This window comes from Stigmatopora nigra, chromosome 4 (assembly GCF_051989575.1).
Source record: "Stigmatopora nigra isolate UIUO_SnigA chromosome 4, RoL_Snig_1.1, whole genome shotgun sequence".
In the NCBI taxonomy this organism is placed as follows: domain Eukaryota; kingdom Metazoa; phylum Chordata; class Actinopteri; order Syngnathiformes; family Syngnathidae; genus Stigmatopora; species Stigmatopora nigra.
In genome coordinates this window covers 11,193,337-11,220,382 of record NC_135511.1, presented here as the reverse complement: position 1 = coordinate 11,220,382, position 27,046 = coordinate 11,193,337, and the positions used below count along the sequence as shown (strand labels likewise).

At 42.0% G+C, this 27,046-nt stretch overlaps 1 protein-coding gene across 3 annotated transcripts in view; it reads right to left on the bottom strand.

Annotated features, from left to right (window-relative positions):
- LOC144195545 (protein FAM222A-like) overlaps nt 1-26,676 on the bottom strand; it is a 47,476-nt gene extending 20,800 nt beyond the window's left edge. Inside the window, exon 1 of one of the 3 annotated variants that reach the window (XM_077715263.1) lies at nt 26,468-26,676. The gene's annotated coding sequence lies outside the window, so the exon portion shown is untranslated. Of the gene's footprint in view, nt 1-14,314; nt 14,659-24,676; nt 25,221-26,467 lie in introns of those variants that run through there. The other 2 variants (XM_077715261.1, XM_077715262.1) reach the window with 2 other exon arrangements.
- Between the last annotated feature and the right edge of the window lie 370 nt (nt 26,677-27,046).

Here is a 27,046-nt window from a genome sequence, read left to right as displayed (position 1 = left end):
AAACAATCACTAATCTAGCAAAATTGAGGACATCATTTATCTGGACCGTGACAAAGCAGTTTCACAATAGTGACTGATTATGACCTCTCTTGTTGGATTATATAGCAGATGAGGACAGTTAAAGTCAAACCATGGCGGTTCACAAAGTGTTCTTATGTGATAAGAATTGATATTCCCGCACTCAACGGAAATTGTTTGGTTTCCAGGGAACAGGCACTCTGACTGTAGAATGCTGGTAAAGTCTACGCAAAGAGTCGAGCTGTGTGTGTAAAAAAGAATTGTGGCCTTGATATTAGGTCTGTCAGAACCTTGTGTCCAAAATGCATCGCTATGAATCACTATCTTGCCGACCTCCTTTCATATTAAAACAAAGAACTGCAGCAAATATTTCATCTCGGCTGTCGGTGCCTGCGTCAGCCATATTATTGAAAAATGATTTGTCATGGGCTTGTCTGAAACAGGTGTCCTGTTATTTATTTCGCCACCAGATTAACATTACACAGCCTGTTACTTTGCTTTTATACAGTCGCTGATGATTTAACTAACAAAGCAAGAAATTATAATGATTACCAAACAAATGAATGATAATCAGCAACACTGCCATGAATGAAAAAATTGAAAGAAACATTTTTTAAATCATAATACTGACATCCTATGTAAAATCCCCCCTCGGTCTGCTTTCACACACACTGCTGATGGAAAAGAGGGACCACTCTTTTGCTCTCCAGGTGCTTGTGAAAAAAGAGAGGTCGCACATAGTGTCCAACCATAGTGGCACTTTGAGCTCATTACTGTCATTTCCCATAATCCATTTCTCTGGGTTTTCTCTACTAAATGTCGCCAGTAGCCCATCCTTACAGACCATTTGTTAAAAGAGAAGACGAGTCTATGTGCTGTAGATTGGTGATGATAATATCGGGGTAGGGTGGGCTGGCTTCGTCCACATTTTTTTTTACAATGCGTGAAATAAAAGACAATCGCATAACTGCGCTCCATTTTTCTCCATTTGCCGATCCCCAAGTGTATTTGGAGGCATTCTACGTTGAGGAAAAAGAGCCACTCTTTTCAATTCAATTTGAAGCACCAATTTTCTCCCATTGTTGCCTTTCAGAGCGAGGCAGACGGGGCAAGTCTTAGGCTTGTTTGTCATGCCGCCGTCTCTTTGCCTCATCTCTTTCTTTGACGAATCCTGCTGCTTAGCAGATGTCGATCAGTGTCAGGAAATGATGCTCCCGGCGAAAAACGCTTTGACCCATCATAGCAGCTGCTGTAAAATAGCCCGTCATGCTCGGATCAATCGCCTTGAAAACGTTGAAGAATGCCAGAAAGTGGGCTCATTCAAAGCACCAGCACTTGACTTGCTCATCAAATCCACTCACAGCTCTCCTATTACGCCAGCGTGGCCATATCTCCAAAGCCAGGATGTCTATCGTTCTGATAACACTGCTGCTGGGTTGGCAATGGGGGCGGGAAGGATCTGTCCCATGAGATGAGGGAATGAGCCGGAATCAAGAGCCAGTGGGCTCGGCCAAGGGCTATTTCTTCGTTAAAAGGTTCTTAAACGGCAGAGGAGATCAGAGGAGACGTCTCTGCGCACCCAAAGCTGTCTGTCGAGATAAGCATCCTGCAAAGTGGAGGGTGTAACAGGCCGCCCGGGTGAAACAACTCTCTGGTTATTTTTGTGTGTACGTTTTAAGATGGACATGCTCAAGTGGAAGGCTGGTAATAGGGCTAGTGAAAGGATCACACTGAAAAATAAGTCTAATTTACTGCATTTTGCTCCGTATTTCAGTGGAAATTCTGTTGAGGCAAAGCCAAATGTTGCTCACTAAACAAGTAAATGACATTTCACAATAATGAGATTCGTTCAAATCCTGACTTCATTCTCAGAATTCTATTAAGAATCAATTTAGCTGTCGTATGCGATAGCTATTGATAGGAAAACTGAAATTATTTTGGTTTTTATTAGAAAAATATATACAAAGTGACGAGATGAGATAGCAGTTCTTAAAATAAACTGTTATGGACCCTCTTTTTTTATCATTGATGTATTTCTCAAGCTAAATTCCTTCTAGTTGCAGTAGACGTTTAAAATGATTAAGAAACTGAAGAATCTGGTGTTTAAATTGTTACCGTGAGTGTATAATCATTGCAGTGGATAGATGACCAATAATCTAATGTATTTTACAAGTAATGGTTATGTCAGACTAGATTGTGTGAAGGGAGCAAAGAACAAAAACAGCACTTTGTAATGTAAACCAAAGTGGTGGCGGGAAGCCTCTAAAAGTAAACGTTTTAACTGCAGGAAATCCAATGGAAAACTGATGGTAGGATTCTTTTTTTTAACTAACAGAGCAAATACTCAAAATGTCTTGCCATTCTTAGCACTCCCCATTGAAGTGTTTAAATCTTTCCCAAAAAAACCCTCCACCTTCTTAGAATGGGACCACTTGTGGACCATCATCCTGGCAAAGCTCCACCAGAATGAATTGGGTGGGTGCGGCTTGAGCCTAATTGAATGGTGACCCTGCTGGCTCACTGTGGGACACCCCATGCCGTGCTTTTAACAAGCTGCTGTGTCTCTTCTCTTAATAAGCCCAAACAAGTTAATCCAATCGACACACTCTAACCCTTTCCTTTTCTTTAACAAGGAACTGCACTAACCCCGTAATCCCTCACCCGCCTCCCTTGTCCGTCACCGCGCCGTCACACGAATACAGAGCGAGAGGGAGAAAGAAAGGTTCCATTAGCAGAGACGGGCAGGCAGTAAAAGCCTTCCGCTCGCCACTTTCCTCCACACATGGGCGCAAAAAATAATGTGCTGTACATTCCAAATGCACATATGCGAGAGAGCTCGTCCATTTTGGACCGGGTTGTGCTCGATGACCCCATTGAAAGTGAGCAAACAAACAAACAAACAACACAGTGAGGGGACATTTGCACGCACTGTGGGACATAAAAAAAGGGCATTGTTAGCCAAGCCTCCCAGCTTCACAAACACAAGCCACTGATTCTCTCACAATACGAGCCCCTGGATGCACTCACCCACTAGCACTCTGCGCAGCTTCACAGCAGCACAATAAATAACCCGCACAACAAAAGGCCATTGTGTGTAAAAGCCAGCCGTTTAGGCATCATTGCCATGATATACAGTGGCAGAATACCATACCGACAGCCCGGTTTCACGCATACGAGGCCATGTGTTGCCGTTATTGAGGCTTACGCCGCCCCGTATTCCGTGCCGACATATTTATAAGAGCGGATGAAGGGCATCTTGGCACAGACGTTCAGCTGCGAGGCCTCCGTATACCAGTCAGCTTCGATAGCTTCATCCACAGCGTAAAGGGTGAGGAATGTCTGGCAGTCCAATAGCAGCGAGCCGCCTGTCATCTCTGATCAAAATACGCCTGTCTAGACTAATGTCAACCCTGTAATCGCAATGAAGACTAATTGACTGCACAGCCAAGCGCTGCATCTTTGATTTCATTCGGGCTAAATGGAAGACGCAAAAGGCAAATAGATTCACCATGCTGAAGCCGTGGAGAACATTAAGGCAAATGGGGCGTCCTCTATCAAAAGAAACACTTGTTTTTTTTCGCAATGTCCTGCATGGTGGATTTCTTATAAATAACACATTTTCCTAAAACAAAACATAACTTATTTGCATGGAACACTAAGGTTTGTGAGGAAAAGTATTTAAAAAGATGGACACTTATTGTTAAATGATTACTAGACTCAGATCAACATGAACAACAGCCTCAGGGTTCCAACATAAATTTAAAAAAAACATGGGCACTGTCATATTTATTCTAGTGAATAATGATTATAAAAACATATTTTAAAGAAACCACTCAATACACAAACTAAAATGAATACACAATGAATGTGATGGCGTTACATCAATGACACCTCAAGTAAAGCCGCAAGACATTTTTTCGAGTTCGCGGCTGAGTTTGACCCTAAATAAAGATTGATTTGTGTGTTAAAAAGGCATATATAAAATATCAATTGTCAAAAGTTTATTCATAATCCCTACAGTGATATAACAGGTTAAGAGAGCTGACTGAGAATGAATGCATAATTTGTAATGTTAAAGATGAACGTTAAAAGAATGGAATAACAATGTCTACCTTTAAAAGAGGGATATATCTTTTGCAATAATGACTGCACGGTGTTTGGGGCCCCTGCTGGGAAAGTGTTAGCTTCTCCATGGTGCAAGCAAAAGTGCTTTTAGAACATGAGAGAGTCTCTTGTGCTCCTGCTGATACCAGCCGAAGACTTTGAGCGAGGCGTGTGTGGCTTAAAGTTGTCAAGTAAAACCGCAGGGGAAAGTCTTATGAGTTGGTCGTATTGTTTTGTAGTGACGTTGCCTGTCATCTAACCGCACTTTCACGTGCACGCCTAGTGAAAGTTGAGCAGAGCAGCTACGCACGCTAAACTGGTGATCACAGGTGCAGTCTTCTTCAGAGCCGCCATGCTGGTTTTGTGAATGTTAATGTTCTGCATACATGGAAATCCATAACCGCTGTGAAAAATGAGCAGCACTTTCTTGGCTCTCCTACTTGGATTTATATTTTCTCCATAAACCTGAATTACACACCATTTATATAGCATTGTGGCTATCGCGAAAATGTCTTATTCTAAATGTGGCACAATCTTTTATTGTTCCAGACAGGCCCATTCACAGCTTAACACGGCAACAATAAAACAAGGGATCTTTTTTCCTCCTCCCCCTTCACCCATCATCCTACAGCTTGCTTGAATATTCAAACAGTTTCCATTGTCTTTCTGTGTTTTGTTCATTGTTTGTTATGCTGTCATTTCTGTGTTTGGCCCAAGAACTTCAAAGAAAGGCTTATGTCAGTTTATGATGAAACGGTATGAGCGGGCGAGTGGAATGCATAAAAAGAAAAGGAAAACCTTCCATCAGAATGGCCCTGCCTCAAAATTCATGCTTATTAAATGCTGCTCAATAAATCAATGATATATAATTAAATTCAAAGAGTGTGATTCCTTGCCTCGGCTGCTTGAAGCCTGACTCCACACATTGCTCTCTGCCGTGCCTAAGGTGACCCCAATTCCCATGGTCCTTTCACTGGAGGGTGTCACAGATCCAATACTCAGTCATGCATAACATTAGTGCGCCGCCAAGCCCAGGAGGCAATCAAATTGCACACCGGTGAAATGTTGACAGTGAACCCAGTTGATATATTTGAAGTGTAACAAAAGGCGTTTTTGCTCTGCTGAATAGACAAAACAACTGAGGATGACACAACTGTTCATCCGTAATGCGAGCAAAGGAACGGGGATTCAATTTGGCAGCCTTTTACTTGCGAGTGGGTGCCGTCCAGCTGTCCAAGGTTGACTGGACCAGACAAAATGAGATCTGAGATCAAGAGGGAGGATGCAGCTGGTAATCACTATCTAAGACACAAGGCCAGATTTGTAGACCTTCTTTTTGCTCTACAAAGTAGGAAGTAGATTTCAACAAAGACAGCGGTTAAGGAGTAATAAGGGCTTGCGTTCCCAAGCCCAGAAACGCAAATAGAATGACATCAAGGGGCCAAAATGGTCTGGGACATGTACATGAAATGACAGTGCTGAAATGGTCATAATCCATATTCAAACAACACATGATACTGCAATTCCTTAACATTGCATTTACTGTGATTACTGTATGTTACACTTTTACACAACACATGATCAATCAAGAAACTTTTTTCGTAACCAAATCTACTCTAAACAAGTGAGACAGCCTTAACTAAAATAGGAACGGACATTGTGTAAAACACAATATTTACTGATTCAATTCCATTGACTATCGCCATCAGGAGCAGCCAATCAGTAAAAACAGTTGATGAAAAAGCATGACCACCCGCAAACACACAAAGAGCCACTATTCCAAACTGAAGTGGAAACATGGAACCTATAGAAAGCAAGTCCGTCCCCCGAAGTGCAATGATTTAAAGCATTGATCGCTTGTTTTTCCAGGCAATGGCTTGGCGTCACTGAAAGGGTCAGGTTATAATGATCTCAAATATGGTAGGTTCACTTGACAATGGCAACCTGATAAGGGCTGCATGTTATCAGACAATTTGACCAGCCACAGGCAGAAGGAAAAGGTCATCGGGGAGACAGTAGCACACGCGCCCACTCATGGATTCTTGATCCATTTGTTGTCATGTATTTGGACTGGTGTTCCGTTTCGGGTTCCACTTCAAGGAGAAAACAGCTGGCATTGAGCATTACTCTTGTGCTGCCATGACTTAAAATGATCAGACATTGCCAGAGACGCTCATTTGAAGTTTCAAGCAGGATACACAGAAGATGAAACCTGATATATTTGAGTTGGAGTGAGCATGCAACTGTCACCAAGATCAGGTGCAAAGGCTGTTAACGTTTCTCTGAGCTCCACATGAAGGAACTTGGTCAAAGTCATTTAGTTTATTGATGTTTCCGGCAGAGATTTTTCATGGTAGTCGAGCTTCCAAACACATCAAACATATCAGGAATAAGTAAGAAAAAAAAATGCCTTAGAGACATCCCTCTCCCTGCACACTTCAAGTCAGATGAGTTCTTTCAGCACTACGTGCTCCAGCATCAGTGCCTGAGTTTGTCCTTCACAAGAGACAGGTAACACTGCCAAGACCCGGTAATTAGTGCAGATGGAGACTAGAATACTTGCTATGCCTCCCTGCAAAAATGCCAAGGGAGGCAATCTATAAATTCCTGCATATTAATGCAGTTTAAAACCACTCCAGACACCTTGCTGGAGGCAGGTGATAATAAAAAGAGGAAGGCAGACTACTTGGCACACAGCTGCTGATACGATAGGAGTTCTGTCTCAGCAACTTCCTAACCAAAACCACACGTGCACACCCACACTAAGTAACTTGATCATCTTTAACCCTATTCCAGAAAATGCTCTCAAAATCCTGACCCCGGGCTTTTTCAACTTGGTCCCTATCAATAATTAACCATTAATCTAAACCCCTATTTTCCTTGGGTCATCTTTTTACCCCATTGTCCCTGCTCCTCCATCCATTTCTCCCCTTGAGTCTCAAAGATCTGGTTAGAGATGCCATTAGCATGAGAAAGCAGGCTGGTAATTGTCTTTACCCTGCTGAGTGATCCCTGGATAGAGGATTAGCTTCGAGAAAGCCTTATTTCAACTGGGAGCACAGATGCTGCCCACAGCCACCCACTTTAGATTAGATTAGACTGCAGTGGGATGAAACCCAACGGTAGATTCAGGCAAAAATTAATGGATAAGTGCAGACAGGAGGTTAACAGCAATAAACCTACTTTACGTTGCTGCCTTTCAAATCTTTGAAGGTGGTTGAGCTCCATTTTTTTTTAAATGTACCAAGAAAAGGGTTGAGAAGGTTCCTTTCCACCCCCTTCTCTCTCTCTCTGACAAACACAGAGTACAGTATTTAGCACCGCATCCCCCTAAATCATTCCCCTGGGCCACCCTGTCCGTCGCTAATCTGCCCGCCACCACCCACTCATAAGGAGGTGTCACATTTCTGGCGCTCTTCCACAGGATAAGCGCTTCAAACACCACAGCCTCTCCTCTTGACCTTTCCACGGAGATGATCGATTAAACCCATTGGATTTATTCCATCAACAGGCAGGCATCACATCAAAAAGGCAAGAATTTCACCTCAGAGGCAGGCCTAAAATCCATATAATCTTCGCAAGGGTTCCACTTTTTACTAGCTTTGGCAGCCCACTTCTCACATAGCATCAATAAGCACTTTTCTTCCGAGGCTGTTTGCTATCTGAATGACTGCAGCTCTTTAATTACTGAAGCAAATGACAACGGCAACCGAGAGGCGTTCTTTTGCAATCTGTCCTCCTTTGAAGCTGCGATGCGAGAAAAACTGTTTAGCAAGCACTACTGCCAGAAAATGACGGAAAACTTTCAATCGGAACAATGACAACGACAATAGCGCAGAACTCTGCCAAGGTTTAACCGCGGTTTTGTCTGCCTAAATTGCAGCGCAGGGGCAGTTTTTGCAATCAGCAGTGCACGCTCTGACAAGAATAAGACAATCAAAGTGATACAAATGCAAATGACGGGAATCTCACTCAAGTCACTTTCAGACATAAAGAACTGCAATTTTACCGTATGACCTGAAATCGACCTAGATTCCGGCTTTCAGACACAGAGCCATGAGCCAGAAATTACACAGGTCAGCGTTCAGATCTAAACTGAACCTGGTAATGTTTCAAACCTCAAGCGAGGTGACGAGGTAGTACATTTTTGTGAAACGTCAGAGTCCAATGCGCTGATACATTGCTGCAAAAATTGCATTCCTCTAATATTGGTTTTCTCCAGATTTTCACATATAACAAGAACAAGTGCCACCCCTCTATGGGATTTCATGGATTTTCATTTATATGTAAATCCTACTTAAAAAGAACAACCTCAACAACAAATGCTGATTACTTAAAAGAATACCTGGCACTTTCATGCTTGCAGAAGTAATGACATCAGCGCACAATGTTTTCTCAGTGTCCACAAAATTACTAACGAGGGCTATAAGCAAAAACCCAGTGAGAGTATCAAAAGGCTCTGTGACACTCCTGTTGCATGTGAGCCATTACGGTGCAAAAGTGTAAAATTGCAGTTTTCATACTTGAACACCTCTGCATGCTTTATGGAATAACAACAAAAGCGTCCAATCAAAGAAGAGAAAACGCAAAAGGACCTCAACACATTACACATCACTTCCAATATCATCCATGGATGTTAAAAGGCGAAAGGAATACAGTATGAAACCCATTTCATTTGACTGGCTCTCCCTCTGAGGAGCCCTGATACATGAGCCTTTTCTCGCTCATGATCGTACCAGCCCGTTAGCCGCTTTATGCTAATCACATCCTATTAGAATAATGAGGAAACGCCACCAATCCCACTTGCTCATTCTGCCTGCATCCTTGACGGGAGATTCTCTGATAGACACAAATTCCTTCTCCATCTATCAAGCTCTTCTCATGCATTTTTAATAGAATCTATTACTTTAGGATTAAATTATAAAAGACTGTCCTGTTTAAATTTTTAATAGTTTGCATAATTGGTATCAGGCTCGAAATGTGAACAAGAAAATAGCCAGTTTGTCCAGGAAAGGAACGGGAAATTTGCCTTACCACTCAACACAAAAGTAACGAACAGGTGAGTAGTGCTGGCACCTGATACAAAAATCAGATGAAGCGGCAGTTGCAGCCTTCCACAGAACTTTTCGTAAACTTATCAAGTATCCCAGCACTTTATTGAGCCTTTAATGGGAATGTTTATTCCTCCTCTCAGTTGTGGGCAGATTATCCGCAAATTGGATGTCATCTTCCATTGTGTATTCCAATAAAGACAACGCATACATGAGGGCAAATGTGGCATCGCCTCTAAAGTGCCCTTAGAAATCTCCGCACGTCACCATCCCCCAAATTAGCACCGCAGGGACACCCTCCTCACCGCCCCCGTCTGCTGGCGGCAGCGCTTTGGCGTATCTGTAGCGGGGAAAATATTTCACACTGCATGAATTATTAAGTGAGGGGCCAGTGCTAAGCAGTGTGGAGATAGACCCGTTATTCACAGCTCTATTGGGACAGATGCATCGGAAAGCCTGGGCCTCTCGCCTATCAGATCGTTTGTCACCAGCGATAGACAATTTACAATGAGAGAAGTTTTCAATTTATTCATTCCGCTGCCACTGCAGTTTTCTGCCTCCACTCCTTCCACTCCTCAAACATCCTCCCCCTGCATCCACTCTGTTCCTTCAGCACTGTCTCCTCTGGTGAGAAGCTCTACACCTGAACCAACCCACTTATCTCCGGCTGATACCGGAGTTCGCTTTGTCTTTTTTGTCTGCTAGGAGGAGGAAAAGGGGGACCTGAAGCGCAAGTGCAAAAAGACATAACCAGAGCAGTTTCATCGTCTGAGTGGAAGAAAGGTATGGCGGGCAAATGCTGTGACAGCCGGGAGGGGGATTTCGGCACCTGTGGCGACACGGTGGCTGCCTGTGGCACCAAAGAACAGGAAACAGGAGATGAGGGTATTTGGTTGAGCTTATTCAGAGCAGAAAAAGAGGCAGGACCACCCTATTAGATAGAAACTCAACAACCAAAATAAAATACTACTTGTTTTCTACTGCCTAACTCACAAAATAAAAAGGTGGGGGAGGATTGTGAAAGCCTAGAAAATGCAAACAAGATAATTAGATGAAATTGTTGACTTGAATTGTGGCATGAAATGCAACCCACGCATGAGGTTTTCTTTTGTTCGGTGGAAATTTGATTTAGTACAAAGCAGCGCTTTCCAATTCTGCCAAATAAAAACTCCCACACGCAGTCAGACAGTGGACTTCAGCACAACTGTCTGGAGATTGCAGCATCAACATTAATTACAGAATGACCACCTTTTTTTTAAAAATTCAAAGTGCTAAAAGTACCTGTCCTGATAAACACAACCCTCGAATTTCACACTTCTCCTTTGACATATTATGCATGGAATAACCAAGCTTTAACGACTCTCATTTCTTGCAGGTATGAAACGATCTTCTGACCAAATCCAAGACTCCAAAAATAGACAAATTGGGAGCCAATAATATATATAAGATGGGGACATCAATTATAAGTAAGGAGTAAAAAAAGAACATCAACTATTGAAGTGTAACTAATCAAAAACAAGTGTTTCTACCTTACCTTTGACAATTGCCAAGAGGTTCTAATACTGCAAAGACTGAATAAAATATAGCAACTTTTGTCGCTAAACACAGCCGTTTAACGTCAATCATATAGACGACATTTCCTGCAAGCAAACTGTATCACACAAACATTTTTACAGCACAGGACTATCACCAAAGGATGTCACGGGCTTTTGAAGCCAGAACCGAGTGAGAGCCCTTCACCCAAAAGAGCCAGCGACAGCGTTTCTTGCCTGCGAGGATCTGTGAATGCCCAACGTAAAGCCCTTGATGTGAAAGGCAGAGATTTGAGATAAATGTCTTCACAGTCAAGGCCTTTGCTCTCTTTCTGATGATGCATTCTTACACACAAAACCTTTGCCACTCCCCTTCACGTACACATTCAGATAAACAGCGTTACACATCCCAGCGAGGGCACCATGTGTTTAGGGACAAGGTGACCCTGTTGCCTAGGGGCCTGTGAACAGGCACAATGAAGGCCTCTCATCCCGCACACACCCAGCCAGTTGTGTTCTCAGCGATGACTGGCGGGTGAAGGTGGGGGGGTTGAGAGAGCGTGCATGGTGACACCCTGCAAATGCAGTGTTAAAACCCCTTTCAGGAAGCCCCCTGACATAGCCCCTTTCATACCCTTGCACAGACGGCGCAAAATCCCTGGTTGTAACCCGGAGTCACGCAGTCAACAGATGGAGCGGCTATTGAGTGAAGGATTGCGGCGGTAGAGGCGGCGGCTCCTCATCCATCCCCGCTGGAAACAATGGGGCAGCAGGTCAAGAGTGTTTTCTCCGAGAGGAGGGGGTCAGGGGTCACAACCATGCTTCCTCGCAGAGGGGCTCTACGAGTGCGAGGCAATCTTTCTCGGATAGTGGGCGGAGGGGAGAGGCTGCCGGCGGCATGCACATAGCTCTAGGGCCACTCGCTGGGGATCATACCAAGACGTGTGGGGAGACAGCGTAGGTGGGCTTGGGGTTTGTGTAGGGAAAGTGGAACTTCTACACTTGTATTTGACCTAAAAACATACAGTACACTCCTATACATGTGATGTAAATATGTACATGAGCACAACAGAGACAGAGCCACAGCCAAACCCACTTTGAATCATGTTTTGAGAACACAGCGAGTGTCCAAAATGGACCCTGCTGGCTTCAAGGAGAGTATAAAAGCATGCAATTTATTGCAGTCATGGAGCAGGTGGAAATAACAGCAGTAATTGTGCGGCATAATTGATGATTATTTTAATTGCTATACATTTTCTTTACCCCTTACACTGTTCACACTGACAACAGAGCCTACACTTCAAACCTGATGACTTCCACACAAGCAGACCTTCTCACAAGCCACAACCAGATTTTAAATGGGCATGAAATCACATTATTCAACACAAGTACTCTAAAAATCAAATAACAAAATGTATTTTATAAAAATTTAAAGAAAGCCTACCAAAAGGATCTATATATTGACAGTCAATAGAGCTCGCATCTTCACCAAGACTTCAACAAAGCTTTTTGACTAATCTGATAGTATACACAATTTACTGTCAAAGAAACTGGATCGTAATTTGATATTTATTTAAAAAGACTAACCCCCACCCCCCTGGGATAAGCTCCAGCACCCCCCACGACCCTCGTGAGGATAAGCAGTTCAGAAAATAAATGAACAAATTTCTATTGCTTGTGTTATTCATCGTGACAAGTGAGTGGGAACTTATCCTATCTGATTTTGGATACATCCCAAAACGGATGCCTGTCAATCACAGACAGGGCTAGCTGTCACTTTGGGCCCCACTGCTCCACTAAGGTTCTATTATTTTCCAAGGCCCCTGTCAATCATGGGTCCTTATCCTCTAAATGCATCAAGGTGTTCATGGCATTTCCTGATCACAGGGCACAATACAAAAACTGCTTTTGGAATAGGAAAAGCCAAAGTTTACAACAAAAAACTTTGGAAGAATAAAAACAGTGATTCAAACATTTTGTGGGCAGAGGCCCTAACTGCGTGTCCCAAGATGGCATTTCATTGTCTAAGAAGCCCGATTTCATTTTGTTGTAATGAAGCATTTATGTTCACGCCTTATCTCACACCTCCACAAAGTCTCATTAAAAGCCTATTTTTTTTCTAAATCATAGCACTACAACACACACTAAAATGCTAAACAATACAATTGGTTTGAATTTTGGACTCATTTAAAACTGGAGGCAAAGTTTTTAACTTGTTAAATGCTTTTCCACCCTCAGAGTACTAAATATACCTTGACATTCTCACCTTATTCCCTTATTGAGTTCACTATCCTTAAGGAATAATCCTTAAGATTACCTTTAAGGATTCTTCCATGGTCACCTGGGCAGGGGATTGAACTCACAACCCTTGGGTTATTTACCCTACATTCATAACAAAAATTTATTTAACTTGTGTGCTTATTGCATGTCATCATCTGCTGTTTGTTTAAGACAATAAAAAGAATGTAAAGAATAAATAAAAATACATAGTGCACAAATGTAGTAGAAGATAAGATTTTTTCTTCAACAGGTAAAGCATTAAGACAATGGGTGTATTAGAGATACCATGAATAGCACACAACATGGATAAAAACATATAATCAGCTGTTGTAGCTCCTTCTCCAATGAGCAGGCATGTTGCTATCCTGTGGCTCTGACCAAGGAGTCAAATAGTCATCTAAATAGGTCGCACTGCCTCGCCGAGTTTCCATGAGCAGAGAACACAAAGAAAGTGCACACTGACCCTTCAATTTCAGGTACTTTATACGACAGTAACATCAGAAAGGCCTGAGACACGGAACACCGCTGCCACGTGATCCACATCCTTTAAAGTTTGCTTTATGAGGCTATTTTGCACAGGAAGCCATCCATTACAGCCCAAGGTGTCAGTAACATTGCAGCAATTGTCAAGGAAGTGCACAAACTTCCCCTCTTGAAAAAAAAAAAAAAAGACTTCCTACCACCACTTGGGAAATGTTCACAAATCACACCTAATTAAACACAAAAGCCCAGTCCATGAAATTGGAGCAGAGAAAGCCGTTAAAGTTCAAGTCTAGAAAGGTTTTGCGAGTCATTAAAACACTTCAAATTGAGGGCCAAATGGAGCTGTTGCCTTTTCTCTCCGCTTCATATTACATCAATGCCATGTTGGAACAAAGTGCTCTTTAAGATCCCATTTGAAACAAAGCAACAAAGAAAAAAAATAAACTTAAGCATGCTAAAGGGGACCTCCAGGCTCTCTTGTCAGGGAGCATAAGCATAAATAGAGAGACATAAACAATCATGCCACAATCGAAACAATGTAGTTAGTTGTGGGTCGAACACAGACTTTAGTATATAAGCACCTATAAAGATTTCCAATACCCTTTTTTTTCTTAAAAACAAAGTCACAACTACACACAATGACAGCAATTTAGTCTCCATTGCCTTTTCGACAAAGTCTCATGGGGACCTCTTGGGTCTGGACTACGAATACAGCTGGTTCTCAGTCCCTTGTTTAAAAGATTAATAGTATGCTGCCTTGGCAGAGAGGCAATCAGCGAGCTTGTCTGTGACAGCAGAAAAAGCGTGAAAACAAGGAAAAGAGGGAGAGACCATTGTCACACTTACCATCGCTTCGCCGCCGCTTTTATGCCAGCCTGTCAATCACAGTAGACCGAAGCAAAAAGAAGGAATTTGAATGATAAAACCCAAGTCATGAGCAGGCGATTTTCCTGTCATCAGCTGTTTGCTAGTGACCAGTCACAGGCGGAGGGACCTCCAATGCATCCATATGGATAGTTTTACTTGGCTCTCAATCACGGGTTAACGTTTTGCCATGAATGTATTCATCAAAACTAGGCTATAAAAAAAGGATATGCATTATTTTGCATTTAAAAAAAAATCTACAAAATTACGCATTGGTCAAAGAGCAAGCTGAAATTGGCCATGTCACATGCACAACTGCTTCTCATTTTAAATATCCATTTTAAACAGACAGACATGGGTTGATGAGACAATCAGAAACACATGAGTCACTTGAGAGGTAGCAAGCAAAAGATATTGTGGGTGGGGAAACAACAGGTGACCTCAATGGGCGATCACAAGGACACTTCCCACAGGGGGAAAAAAACAAAAACAAAACCTGACCAACACAATGTGTAACACAGAATCGTGATCATTTAAACAATGGTCTCCCTTGCACTCGAGTCAAAGTCATCAATTTTGAAGATCTGTGCATACAATCCCATGCAATGTATTAAGAAGGGGAAAATGTTTTTTTGTCAGTTTGTGCCACTGGCTCTTTAAAACACTACCAGCCACTAACTCTCATGCTGTTTCTTGCCAAAAGGTATAACAATAATGGTAGGAACTGGATTTATACCCTCAATATTCAATCAATAGATGACCTGTTCAACCAACTGTGTCGCCAACAAAAAACTATTACAATCTTTAAATTTGCCAACATTTTTAAAGACTGCTGTGGTTGTAAAAATAAAGAATTGAACAGCAACCGAACAGGAAGCAATGCAGGACTGTCCCTAAATCAATAGAGTGACTCGAAATCAATAGACAATGACCCGTGAAGCCCTAAAATGACCAGGAATGACTTGTAAATGGCCCCAAAAGCAGTAAGGAAAAGTGAATACTCTAGTTTTAGTGCCATTGACGGCAATAAATGTCCAATCCAACCAAAGTGGATTATAGGACTAGTGACATCACTGGTAGCCAATAAATTTGGATAAAAAGATTGCTAGTAACCTATCATGTCCTTTTATTTTAAGCAGACACACCTTTTTAAATTGATATATTGACTCTTTCAGAGAACCTATTTTATATATATATATATATATATATATATATATATATATATATATATATATATATATATATATATATATATATATATATATATATATATATATATATATATATATATATATATATATATATATATATATATATATATATATATACACACACATATACATCAATAAAAAATATATATAAATATATAAATTTATATATGAAGCAAGTGTTCTGGTGAAGGGGGAAAACAGCTGCTGTCTCCTTTTTTCATCCCACAAGAGAGTCCCATGCGAGCTCCCTGATCCTACTTTGTGTCTGACAGAGGGGACCCAAGCTCTGTTCATCTCACATGGCAACCCTCCTCCTACTCTATCCTCGCACTGCCAGGAGGAAAGGATGGTGAGGAGGGGGAGAGCAGGGCGGAGGGGCGGGGGGGCTACATCAAGGAGAGATTCTCCCAGTGGGTTCCCGTCAGTTCCAGGCCATTGCACTTTGCTCGCTGGGATTTTGTAAGAGACACACACCCAGGTGCACGCACATACACATCCACGCACAAGCAAACGACTATTAATGGGGATGATGATGTGCCGTGTTTTCTTTTTTTTTCTTTTTCTTTGGCAGTCCCGGAACGTCTCATTTTGGACTTTCTCGTGACTGGAGAATTGTGGCAAAAATCTCAGAGAGCGCGTTGAAGTGGCTAAAATGAGTTGATCAAGTTAAAAGCGGAGTCAGTCACACGCTTGATGTGGCCATTGGCGACGTGCAGCCAAGGGCATGACACACTTCCGCGGTCTTTGGGGACAAGCTGAGAGCGACAAGCCGCCGTTGTGCGTTCCGACTCTACAGATGTTGCCTGGGAGAGAGGCTGAATGGCTGGCTGGCTGCTATGACAGCTGGACAGCTGTTCCTATGGAAGTAGGCATAGAAGCATGGTGTGGAAATAAGAGCGGGGGGATGTGGGGGGGTATTGATGACGAATATTTGGTTAATGTGTTTACAGTTCCCAGGACGTGCAAAGCTGTCACTTTCAGAATTGGTGCATGAGCATTAATAAAGGAATACGGATAGAAAAAAAAACATACACATGGTCACATATTCACAATATAAACCTAGTGGACAGCAATTTAAAAATGATTATCTTTTTATTATTAATTGTTGTATTGTATTTTTTAACATTATTTTTATATAATTAATGAAAGGTTTATAATTGAATACAATCCTAAGAGCTAATTAATGAAAATAAAATTAATCAAAAGAGAAACAAACTGGTTAAGGCCTCAAGTAACACCTCAAAAGTGATTTTTTAAATTTTTAATGGCAGCAATAAACGTCCAATTCATTTAAATTGGGAAGACTAACCATGAATGTTCACTCATCTTTCAGTCCCAATGATAGCTTTAGACATTCAATCCATTTCAATGAGTCAATGACAGCCAATGAGTTAAAGAGCGCCTAGTGGGGGTAAATAAACAACAAATAAATACAAATAGAAAAAAGCATCAATCGTGCACGAGCGGCTCCGACAATAGAAGTGATTCAAAAACAAGTTGTCATTTTTCTAACCAAAACTGAACGCTGCAGACCTCATTATACGTGGCATCAGGTGAAGCATTTAATTTACCCCCCCAAAAATCAAGAGAATGAAATTGTATTTTTAACCCTTTATCCCCAAACATGTCTGAAAACAGTTAGCGGTCTTACAAGCTGGATAACCTGCTGGACAAACATTGCACAGATCATGAAATGAACAGCTTGGAAGGACGCCAGTTAGTCCTGCCAGGACGCCCACTTTTCCAAGGCAGGCTGGGCCGTTCATTATGCCACTAAAGGTCAGCGATTTGTTCAACTCAATAAAAAACGTTAATAAAACTAAGAGCTCACAGGAGGGACGCTCTGGTGGCAGCCTGCGTTGGCCCATCAAACCAAGAGTATACGATCATGTGATTGGTCAGGTTTCCCAGAGATCAAAGGTTGAAAAACAGCAGTCATTTTAAGGGATATACTGTATCGCAATGGCCCCACAGTAATCCCGGTCAAAGTCCACCAACCGCTCGCAAATGTGGATATAAACACTTGCCGACTAACTTGTATTTACGCAGACCTATTGTAAAATGGAGTTCAAAGTACCCTAACCTGATTAGACCACCGCTAAATAAAATGTCCTGTGCCATTAGGTACTTTTTAATAGACGGCAGTTGGCTTATTATTATAAAAACAGAGACGCGAGTACAAAGTGATTACCTTGGATGCAAGTCGGGAGGGAAGTGGATGTGGGGCGGTTTATTGCTAAGCAACCAGTCATTATCCTCCAGAGTGGAGCGAGGTGACCGGCCATCCGTCTAACTCGGGTGGCGAGTCTGGCTCCTGCCTACAACAACCCGCCGCCACCCCCTCGCCCCACGCAAGCACATCGCCATTGCTCGTTCTCCGCCTTCCCCACTCTCACTGCCGTCTCCCCGTCCGAATACAAACAGAGATAAAGAACGCCGCAATCGCTCTTGACACACAAATAGGTTAACACAATAAAGCCGGCTTTGCCTGGCTCACTCGAGGGAGGAAAGCAATTCCAGCAGCAGGCAGGAGGTAATAAAACAGGCCTGGCTAGCAGTGTGTGTGTGTGTGTCTGCGTGTGTGCAATACATGTCCTCATGTCAGTGTTCCTATGTTTTTGTATGAGAGTGGAAGCAGGAAGCCAAGCTCTTTGGCCTCAGGGTCCAATATGGTCCACACTTCTAACTTTTCCTTGACACAAAAACCAGGGTGAAAGAAAACCATGGGAATTCCAGCCTCCTCCATCATTTAGATTAAGGAAACCAGAGTTTAATACCGACAATATAGCTGACTTGCACAAGCCTTTTACGCAAATCCGAAAAATGGGCAGCTGTGGGTCACTGGCTGTGTCTTTTACAGTTTGCGGCTTGGTTGAAATTAATTCACCAAGTCAACAGAATGGGTTTTATCCGCCTCGGCTTACTATCGCCGCCGCCGCTGCCAATAAATGATAAAAATCTCCAGAGTTTTATTAAATGCTGTTGCATTCACGGTCAACTTGGGGGGAGAAAATTGTGAGGTGGCTTTTGCAATTACACTCCAGGCCAGACAACATTGTTTTTTCTGCAGTCGGTGAAAATTTCATTACTTTACAGCGAGCGCCGTACAATCGGGTAATGGCCTCCTCTTCTTTTTTTTTGGTCAGAGACACAAACTATGTGGGAGGTGTGAAAGCCAAGTGCTACACATTTGAAAGAATGTACATAATATGCTACCTGCTAGAAACAGTGCAATTGCTGGTCAGCGTAATATACGCTGTGATTGGGCGATATGGAGCAAGGAAATGGAAGTCGATAGCTAATTCCTGGATAAACTGCAGTACAATCAAATTCATTGAACCTTGATGCTCCTATGCAGCTGATGTCTCCCTCCAGGAAATTAGAGGCAGATGACATGGGTCACGCATTGCCTCATCTTTTGTATGTCAATACATAGAAAGGGTGGAAATTTAGAAAAAAATTAAAGCATCTGGCAAAGTTGAAAAATGCAAAAATATATACTGTACTTGAATGAATAATTTGATGCAGTAATTTTTAATCGATCACTAACAGTCTGATTTTATTCCCCATCTATCATACTTATCCCATTTTCAGGGTTGCATATTTGTTCAAATAGTATTTTTTCCCTCAAAAGCAGAAGATAGCTATTTATGTACCTATTCCTGCAGATCGACAGGACAAATTTACTTATGTAAATAAGTAAATCAGATTTTTTTTCAGTTTTTAATTATTGTCTAATTCTACCACGAATACCTTAGGTACAATGAGACATTCCATAATGGTTAATTGATTTGTTTTGTTAAGCAAACTTACTCAGAAACATCTTTTAAAGATTTTGTATCTAAAGATAGACTGAAAAAAGGCATAAAATATCTTTATTCTGTATAAACAATGGTCCTCGAAGGCCATTGGTTAATGTCAGCAACTTTCTTTTTCTCTCCCACTATTCTCTTAATCAGGTAATCAAACAGTGCGGATGTAAATTGGTCACTTTTGTCCAATGGGAATAAATTACGAAAGCATGAAGAGAAAATATCTTATCTGTCTGATGTATTTCCTGCTTCTGCAGAAAGATACAAAGCCTGGGGAGGGAGAGCAGTCGGCCAAAATGCATGGAGAAGGAGATTAGGATGATGTGCAGTTCCTTGTTCCATTAAAGCTTGATCTTCCTCAATAGCCGAGGAGAATCAGATATCTCCATTCAAGATTAAAGTACACCCGCATGAGGGGGGGAGGATTAATCAGAGGCCTGCATGAGATAAAAAAAAACAGCCTTGCTTCTGGCATGGAAAACAGCGGCAATAAAGAGTTTGCCAGATAATGTGAAACACAATGGTGGAGCAAACAGCATGTATGGTCGGTCCTCTCCACAAAACACATCAAAGCGCAGCTGAGACTGAGATACAGTAGCTAGAGAGACAGAGCGGGGGCCCATCTGATAGCGGCCAAGACCGTCGTTGCGGTATACTGGTCGGGGTTGAAGAGGGCAAGGCGGAGGATTTTCCCATGTTGCTCACTGTCGCCAGACTCCTTGAGCCTCGCTGAGATCAATGACGCCGGGGTGATTTCACAGCAGCCTGCACTGTCACCCAGAACAAATCAATGTGAGCATGAGGAAGGCAGGAGAGACATTGTTTTTAAGGAGAGCAAATTCACACTTGGGGAGCGTGTCACATTTGTTTTTATCCTTCAGCCAGGAACACTTTGGAAGGAGCTCGCCTGCAGTTGACTCTCCCTTCCATGCAACGCCAACTAAGATGCGTAGCTATCAAGCACGCAAGAAAAACAGATGGTCGCTACTTGACAAGTCAATGATGGGGTTTTCTGCAATGTACAGCTTTCACTGTCCTTTTCACTTGAGTTTTACTGATTTTTGTGCACCCAAAAATGAAGGAACATGGAACAAACAGTAACTTTGGAGAGAATAATTAACCCGCAGGGAGAGTTTGTACCATGAAGGACGCTCAGGCCTCATGTTGTACTTATTAACCGCATACGAAAAGCAAATGGGTGCTTTTGGAGCATAAAAATAAACCAGTTCACCTTATCCTTCCAATGTTAAAGGCTACATATTAACTTGGAAGTCTGGTGGGACGTGACTTCCGTAGAGATTAACAGAATGGAAGGACATGGAGGTGGAAAGGATGGAGTGAGGTCAGGGGCTCATTGGTATACTTCATGAGACACACGGGTGTTAACAAGCTGATGGATGACTCTCATCTTAGCTGGTCACAGAAGAAACAGCCGTACTGTAAGCCACCTTCAAAATAGTCAGTCAGTTAGAATAGTTTCCATTTTTGGTGTCCAGAATATCATGATAAAGTGCTTTTTTTGTCTTTTACTATGTTAAAAATAAGTTATAGTAACAAGGTTGCATGTTATGAATTATTATTCATATTATTATTTTTGGATTTGGTCTCCGATTAAGCGAAACTACTTAGAACCTGTACGTATTATTATTTTATTTATATTATTTAAATTTGAGAATTACCTTCCCGTATAACACCTGTTTTTTATCAAATCATAATTTAGCTAATTGACTAGGATAATATTTTTTTGTCTGTCAGGGGGGAATACAAAGGCCTTTTGAGCCGGTTATCTCACAAGGGTCTCAGGGGTGCTGGAGCCTATCCCCGCTAACTATGAGTAGTAGACAGGGTACAGCCTGAATCGAATTCCAGCCAATGGGAGGACAGAAGAAGAGAAACAACGATTCACACACTCTCACAGCTAAGGACACTTTGAAGTGTCCAATCCGCCTATGGTGCATGTTTATGGGATGAGAGAGGAAACCAGAGTACCCAGAAAAACAAAGACACTTCATCGTGTGACACAAGGACGTTCTACACCGCTGAAAAGCACAGCCCCTTTTTGCTAAACCTTTTCAATCGCCTCACAAAAGCTCTCCGCCCAACCGGAATGGCAACTCTGGCGATCACAATAAAACTGGAGCACCTGATAAAAAATATGCTTTACTAGGAGCCGCCATGAACCATCATTTGACCCTGACATGGTTGAAACGGCATTAGACGGTGCAGAAAATACAAGGCGGCCGTCTGACACTCAGCCCAAACATCCTAAAATAGATTTAGTTGTGAAGGTATAGTTGCTAACTATATGGTGAGGCAACAATGTCACATCAAAGTGCCCCCCTGTGCCCCAGCAGCTGTGCAGAGAAGACCCTCACACACAAACACAGATAGACCAACATCCATGTACTGTCACATTCTATTTTGTCTACCTCATTCAACCCTCATTCAAAATGACTGGTTGAAGGGTGTGTTCATCCCACTGTCGCAATAATTAGTGAATAATGCTTTTGTTGTATGCCTTTTCATGTCTCTATGTATTGTTGATAGTGCAATAATCACAACGATGGAGGTTATATTAAATCATGAAGCTGCATAAAGCGCAAGAAAAGACAGGATGTGTCTCTTTTGTTTGCCGGCGCATTAAACTTTTCAGGAAATTAAACACTTTGATCAAGAGTCTAATGAGCAGCGTTGAGAGGAAACGGAGCTTTAAGTGTCTGCCGATGTTTACGAGTTAAAAGATATATATCTCTCTGCACGTCTGGTTCAAAGGCAGTGTGATGTGTTTCAGCATGTCTGATGTGGACAACAGAAGTGTCCTAAATGTTATTAATCAGCATAAAAAGTGCACCCACACACACACACACACACACACACACGTTCATGCTGTGACTATTTTAGTCATCGTAATTTGCTAAAAGGAGATTGGCTGCCTCCGGGAAGGTGTTGAGACAATCAAACCATGCAAGGATTAAAGAAGAGATTAATACACAGAGCAGGAAATTAAACTTCAGCAACTTAAACGATTTTCAAGAGATTCGGCTCTCTTTTCACTGCAGGCAGCCAGCTGCATTAATAAGAAGGGAATATGTTAAGGCGCCCAAACTATCAATCAATCAAACTGATGTGTAATTTAAGAAAAGGCTCAGATTCTTTTTAGCACATTAATTTGGCTGGTGAGTTCCTCGAATATTCTCACTGGCTGAAAACAGCTTTAATGAGTTGCAGATCAGATTTTGCTCCTTATAGGCGATTGCATTGTCATTTTGTTAAGGACTTGTGGTGCTAATGACAAATATAATAATAAAATAATTGATTTAGAGTACTGTAACACATACTATTGATGTCAGTATACCTTTTTCTAGTTAGCTATTATATGAATGACCAATTTATTTTCTATATCGAAGGAATAAGTTTGATTGTCAACAAAACTGTCTTTTCAATATGTTTTTTTAAAGGCATTTTTCAACATAGCCTACAAACGTTATATAAAGGAAAAAACAAACGTTATATAAAGGAAAAAACATATCTAATAGCTTGTATATATTACGCATACCTTTACTGAAGTTACCGAGCAAACATCAATGAGTTGTCAAGTTCAAAAGTTTGGATAGGAAATCTTATATTTAAAAATATACATATACTTCCATGTCGAGTGCATTGTTACAAAATGTCTTTTTTTTTTTTGCTTGTTACATTGCCTTTACATCTAATTAAGTCAGCAGGTAGACCCTGGAAAATATCAATCTGCATTACTCTCTATGGAAAAAAAAATTGATTTTCCAATCGGAAGTTGACCAGCATTCCCGTAATAGGTGATGTTTAACCTCACTTGCTCTTATGTTTTTTTTAAAGGTGGTTAAAAGCTAAAACATGAATATAGGGATGCAAAATGAGCCAGGAATTGATGTTAAAGCCTATGTGGGGTATTTGAAGGTCCAAAGTGAGAGAAAAATATCAAAAGTAAAAAGCAAGAAATGGAATAAAAAAGGGGAAAAAAACCCAGCTCAACTCTAGAAAGGTAATTCAGTGACCTAGATATTAAAGCTTCTCTGTCACGCTGTTTCCTGGTGCCTCGTCCAACCATCATGTTGAGTTAAGACAAGCATTATGCTGGGAAGACTATTTGTTTAGGTGAGGAGCAGCCGCAGAGCTAATATGAGCGCAATTTGCTCAGCAGGTCAGAGGCGCAGAGTGGAGGAAGTAAATGAGGCAGTTGTGCCCCCTCGGGTGAAGCCCCCTGCCTCATACATCACTGGATGTTTTATTCAATACAGCCAGGAAGGCTCCATGGCAGGTGCCCTGCATGGCTGGGGTGTGGGGTGGAGGTGGAGGTGGAGGGTTTAGGTATATTACCTTCAGCAAGCTGCTTGTCGACTGGAGAGAGACAGACAGGCTCCACCGAGGGAGGAAATACAGAAGATTGCAGGATAATCTTCCAACCCAGTGGTTGGGCTACCTATCTCTATGACATCATAGGACATATTTGCAACTCATTTGACTGCAAGTCAAATCATTATGCACATTCAAATGCAAAATTGCACTATATGTTGAATATGGTAAACATCCCTGAGACAAAGTACATCATATATATTATAGTTTCTGTACCGGCTAAAGCACTACCAGAACCTTGGTGTGTAATAATACTGGATTTGCTGGTACAGAAACCACCATGTGCTGGATTTCCTTGCAGGGATGTTCTTTGAAAGCTCACAGATCAGAATAGGGCATATTTACTGGTTTCTGGGTTTTCCAAAGCAGTAGGCTAATAAAAACAACAAGGTTCTTCTAAATTCTGAGTTGTAATTCTCTAAAGCAGCAAATGTTAGATTTCTTATCTGTCCGGGACTGCGGGACACACTGAGAAGCTCACTATCATCCGTGGGAGAGAAAAGTTTTAAAGTCGGACTCTCACATCTCACTGAATTTTACGAGCTCTGCAGTAAAAAGAGAATCCTGCTCATAATATCCAGGAAGACTATAAAAGCACAGAAGATGTCATTAACACTCCGGGTTGAAGAAGCACTAATTGAAGCAGACATTAGCAGTGAGAGAGGCTTCGCACGTCTGGACCAGAGCCCGCGGGATGGAGCGGTACCGGTCAATCACACTTCAAAGTGGCTCCTGGAGCCATTCGGAACATGTCCGTTTGACGACACTTGCTTTTATTGCGCTTCCCTCACAATGGGCTCCCATCCGGGACGTCGTTAGGCCAGCCGACAGCTTTTTACGAACCTTTAACATCTTTGGTTAGGAGCCCACAACGAAAAAAACAATACAAGCAGGGTTGAGAGGCTAGAAAAACATATCAATATATTTACCATAAATTGTTCCCAAGTGCAGACTAGAGCTCCATGCAGATAGACAACATTGATGGAGCGAGCTGTGTGCTCCCAATTAGAAATGCTTCATTTTGCTCCAATCCATCCAGCGATGTTAAACGATGGTTGACTTGGATCTTCTTGTAGTTAAATCCCACACTTGAAAAGCTTTTTGGGGTTTTTGTGTTTGTTTTTCTCGGATCGGCTGCCAAATTTTGCGGAAAGCTCGGTCCTCGGAGGAGCGATTGCGCACCGCAAAGTGCGCTTCAGGCTGCCGACGCTTCGCCTCCGGAGCGCGGTGAAAGGTCCCGGCTTGCTTCAAATTTCTCTCGCTCTTATCTCCAAAACCACGAAGCGGTTAGTGGAAAGACTGGCTGCTTTGATTTTATGCACTACGCAGTATTCCACAATTTAAAAAAAAGCGAGGAAGCAAGATTATAAAAGAAATAAAAATAAAAAGATTCCAGTTGTTACGCGTCGATAGAAAGTAATAAGAGAAGAAACATTTTATAAAAAGCGAGGGTACGATCCTGACACGAAACAATAAAATCGCCAAGGTTCGCCGGGGAAGAGAAAAAAAGCAATCCCGGCGATTCGGCTCCTGCTCCGTCCGTCACTTTCGCCCCTCCGAGATGTAATTTTTCCTCCGCATCCACAGTGATGGTTTCCGGCTGATCTTGTGCACTGACCTCTCACCCGGAGGGTCTCTCTTTGGTGCGCGAACCAAGACGGAGAAAGGATAAAGGAGAAAAAGGTGGAATAAGGATGAAAGAGCCGGCAGCTCCGGGATGCGGCGGTCCTGCCCTGGTGCCGAGCTGCTGAGACTGACAATAACCCGGAACGCTGCGGCTCGTCAGCCCGCACGGACCGCCTACCGACCAATCAGCGAGGCCGGCCAACACAAACATTCCCACGGCTCGGCCAATCCACGATAATTGACGATTGTTACCATAGAGATGCATGGCGTCCGCGCGTCTGAAACCACGTTGTTTACTGGCGTCAAAAAGTGTACCATACGCAGCCTATTTACTGTCAGAACAGAAACAAAAAAACGCAATGCGAGGTTTTGTCCTTCGTAGTATTTTGTCCATCTTTCAATCGCAAAGGTTCACTGTGACCTCCCTTAATGCGAGCAAATGTGACCAAAGATGTCAAAATATAAAAGTACTGCAAGGCATCCATAAGTACACATATTTCTAACATAATTGACACGTTTGGTAGATGACTGATTTAAGATATATATATTTTAAATCACACTAACTGATCTGTAAGAGTTGCACATTTAGCATTTACAAAGATAATTTGTAAAGTGGTTTTGTCATCCAAATGGAATTTATGTCCTCTTTGGCAAAAATGATCTCAAATTTAATTTGATTGCTAAGTACTACAATAATTTGGGGTATTTAATCTTATGATGAGTGACAGGTGAGGTGCTACACTTACAGAAATTTGTATTCAAGAGTTGTGTTACCTCAACGTAATGCAACTCTTTCAATAGTCCCCCCAATATTAACTCAAGTACTCATGGAGAAAAACAATCAAGTTCTTAATAAGTAGTAACTATTTTAAATAGGACATCAATAATTAATAGAAAAAAGGATATACGTAGATAATGAAAATATTTCCCTACACTGCACATTTTAGAAACCAAATGTCATCCTATTTTAGTCATTTTTTCTAATCGTGACCATTTGCAAACTCCCATCTTGCCTGACTGAAATCAGCCAAACCCATTTCTTTTGAAAAATAAATACTTTGTAAATCAAGATATAAAAAGAGAATGTCACTTACGGCCTTGAAGGTTTCTTATCTTCATTATCTTCCTCTTGCCAACACAGAAGCAAGCCACAGACACCCAAAGGGGAAGGACGAGCAATCACACATCATGGCCTCATAATAAGCTGACGCTGGGAAGTGTGTGATGCAGCACTCAGCTTATGCCAGCGCTGATAAGAGCCTGAAAGTATTACCTCGGTCTGGCAGCCCGCTCCAAGAAATCCATTGTGAGCCAGGTCATCAATTCTGCCCTATCTGATGCTCCCAAATGCCAGGTATACATGCCTGCCACCGCGCTGGCCTCTCCTGCTTTAGAAATTCACTCTATGACTTGCACATTTATACATCTGCATCACCTCTCGTCTTTATACATGTTGCACACGGTAATGATATTTCATGAGGCAAGTCAACCATTTCCAGAGCAACGGAGAGGCCCGAGTTCATCCTGGTTTAGCTGTCCACTCCCTCACTGCTTGCTGCCTTTGGATTTCATTCCCATTATGTACGTACAGAGGGCTTTACTGTAAAACAAACACACAGAGAATCGATAGAAAACGAGCCAATCAAGAGCAGGCGCCACTGCGAGCCAGGCAT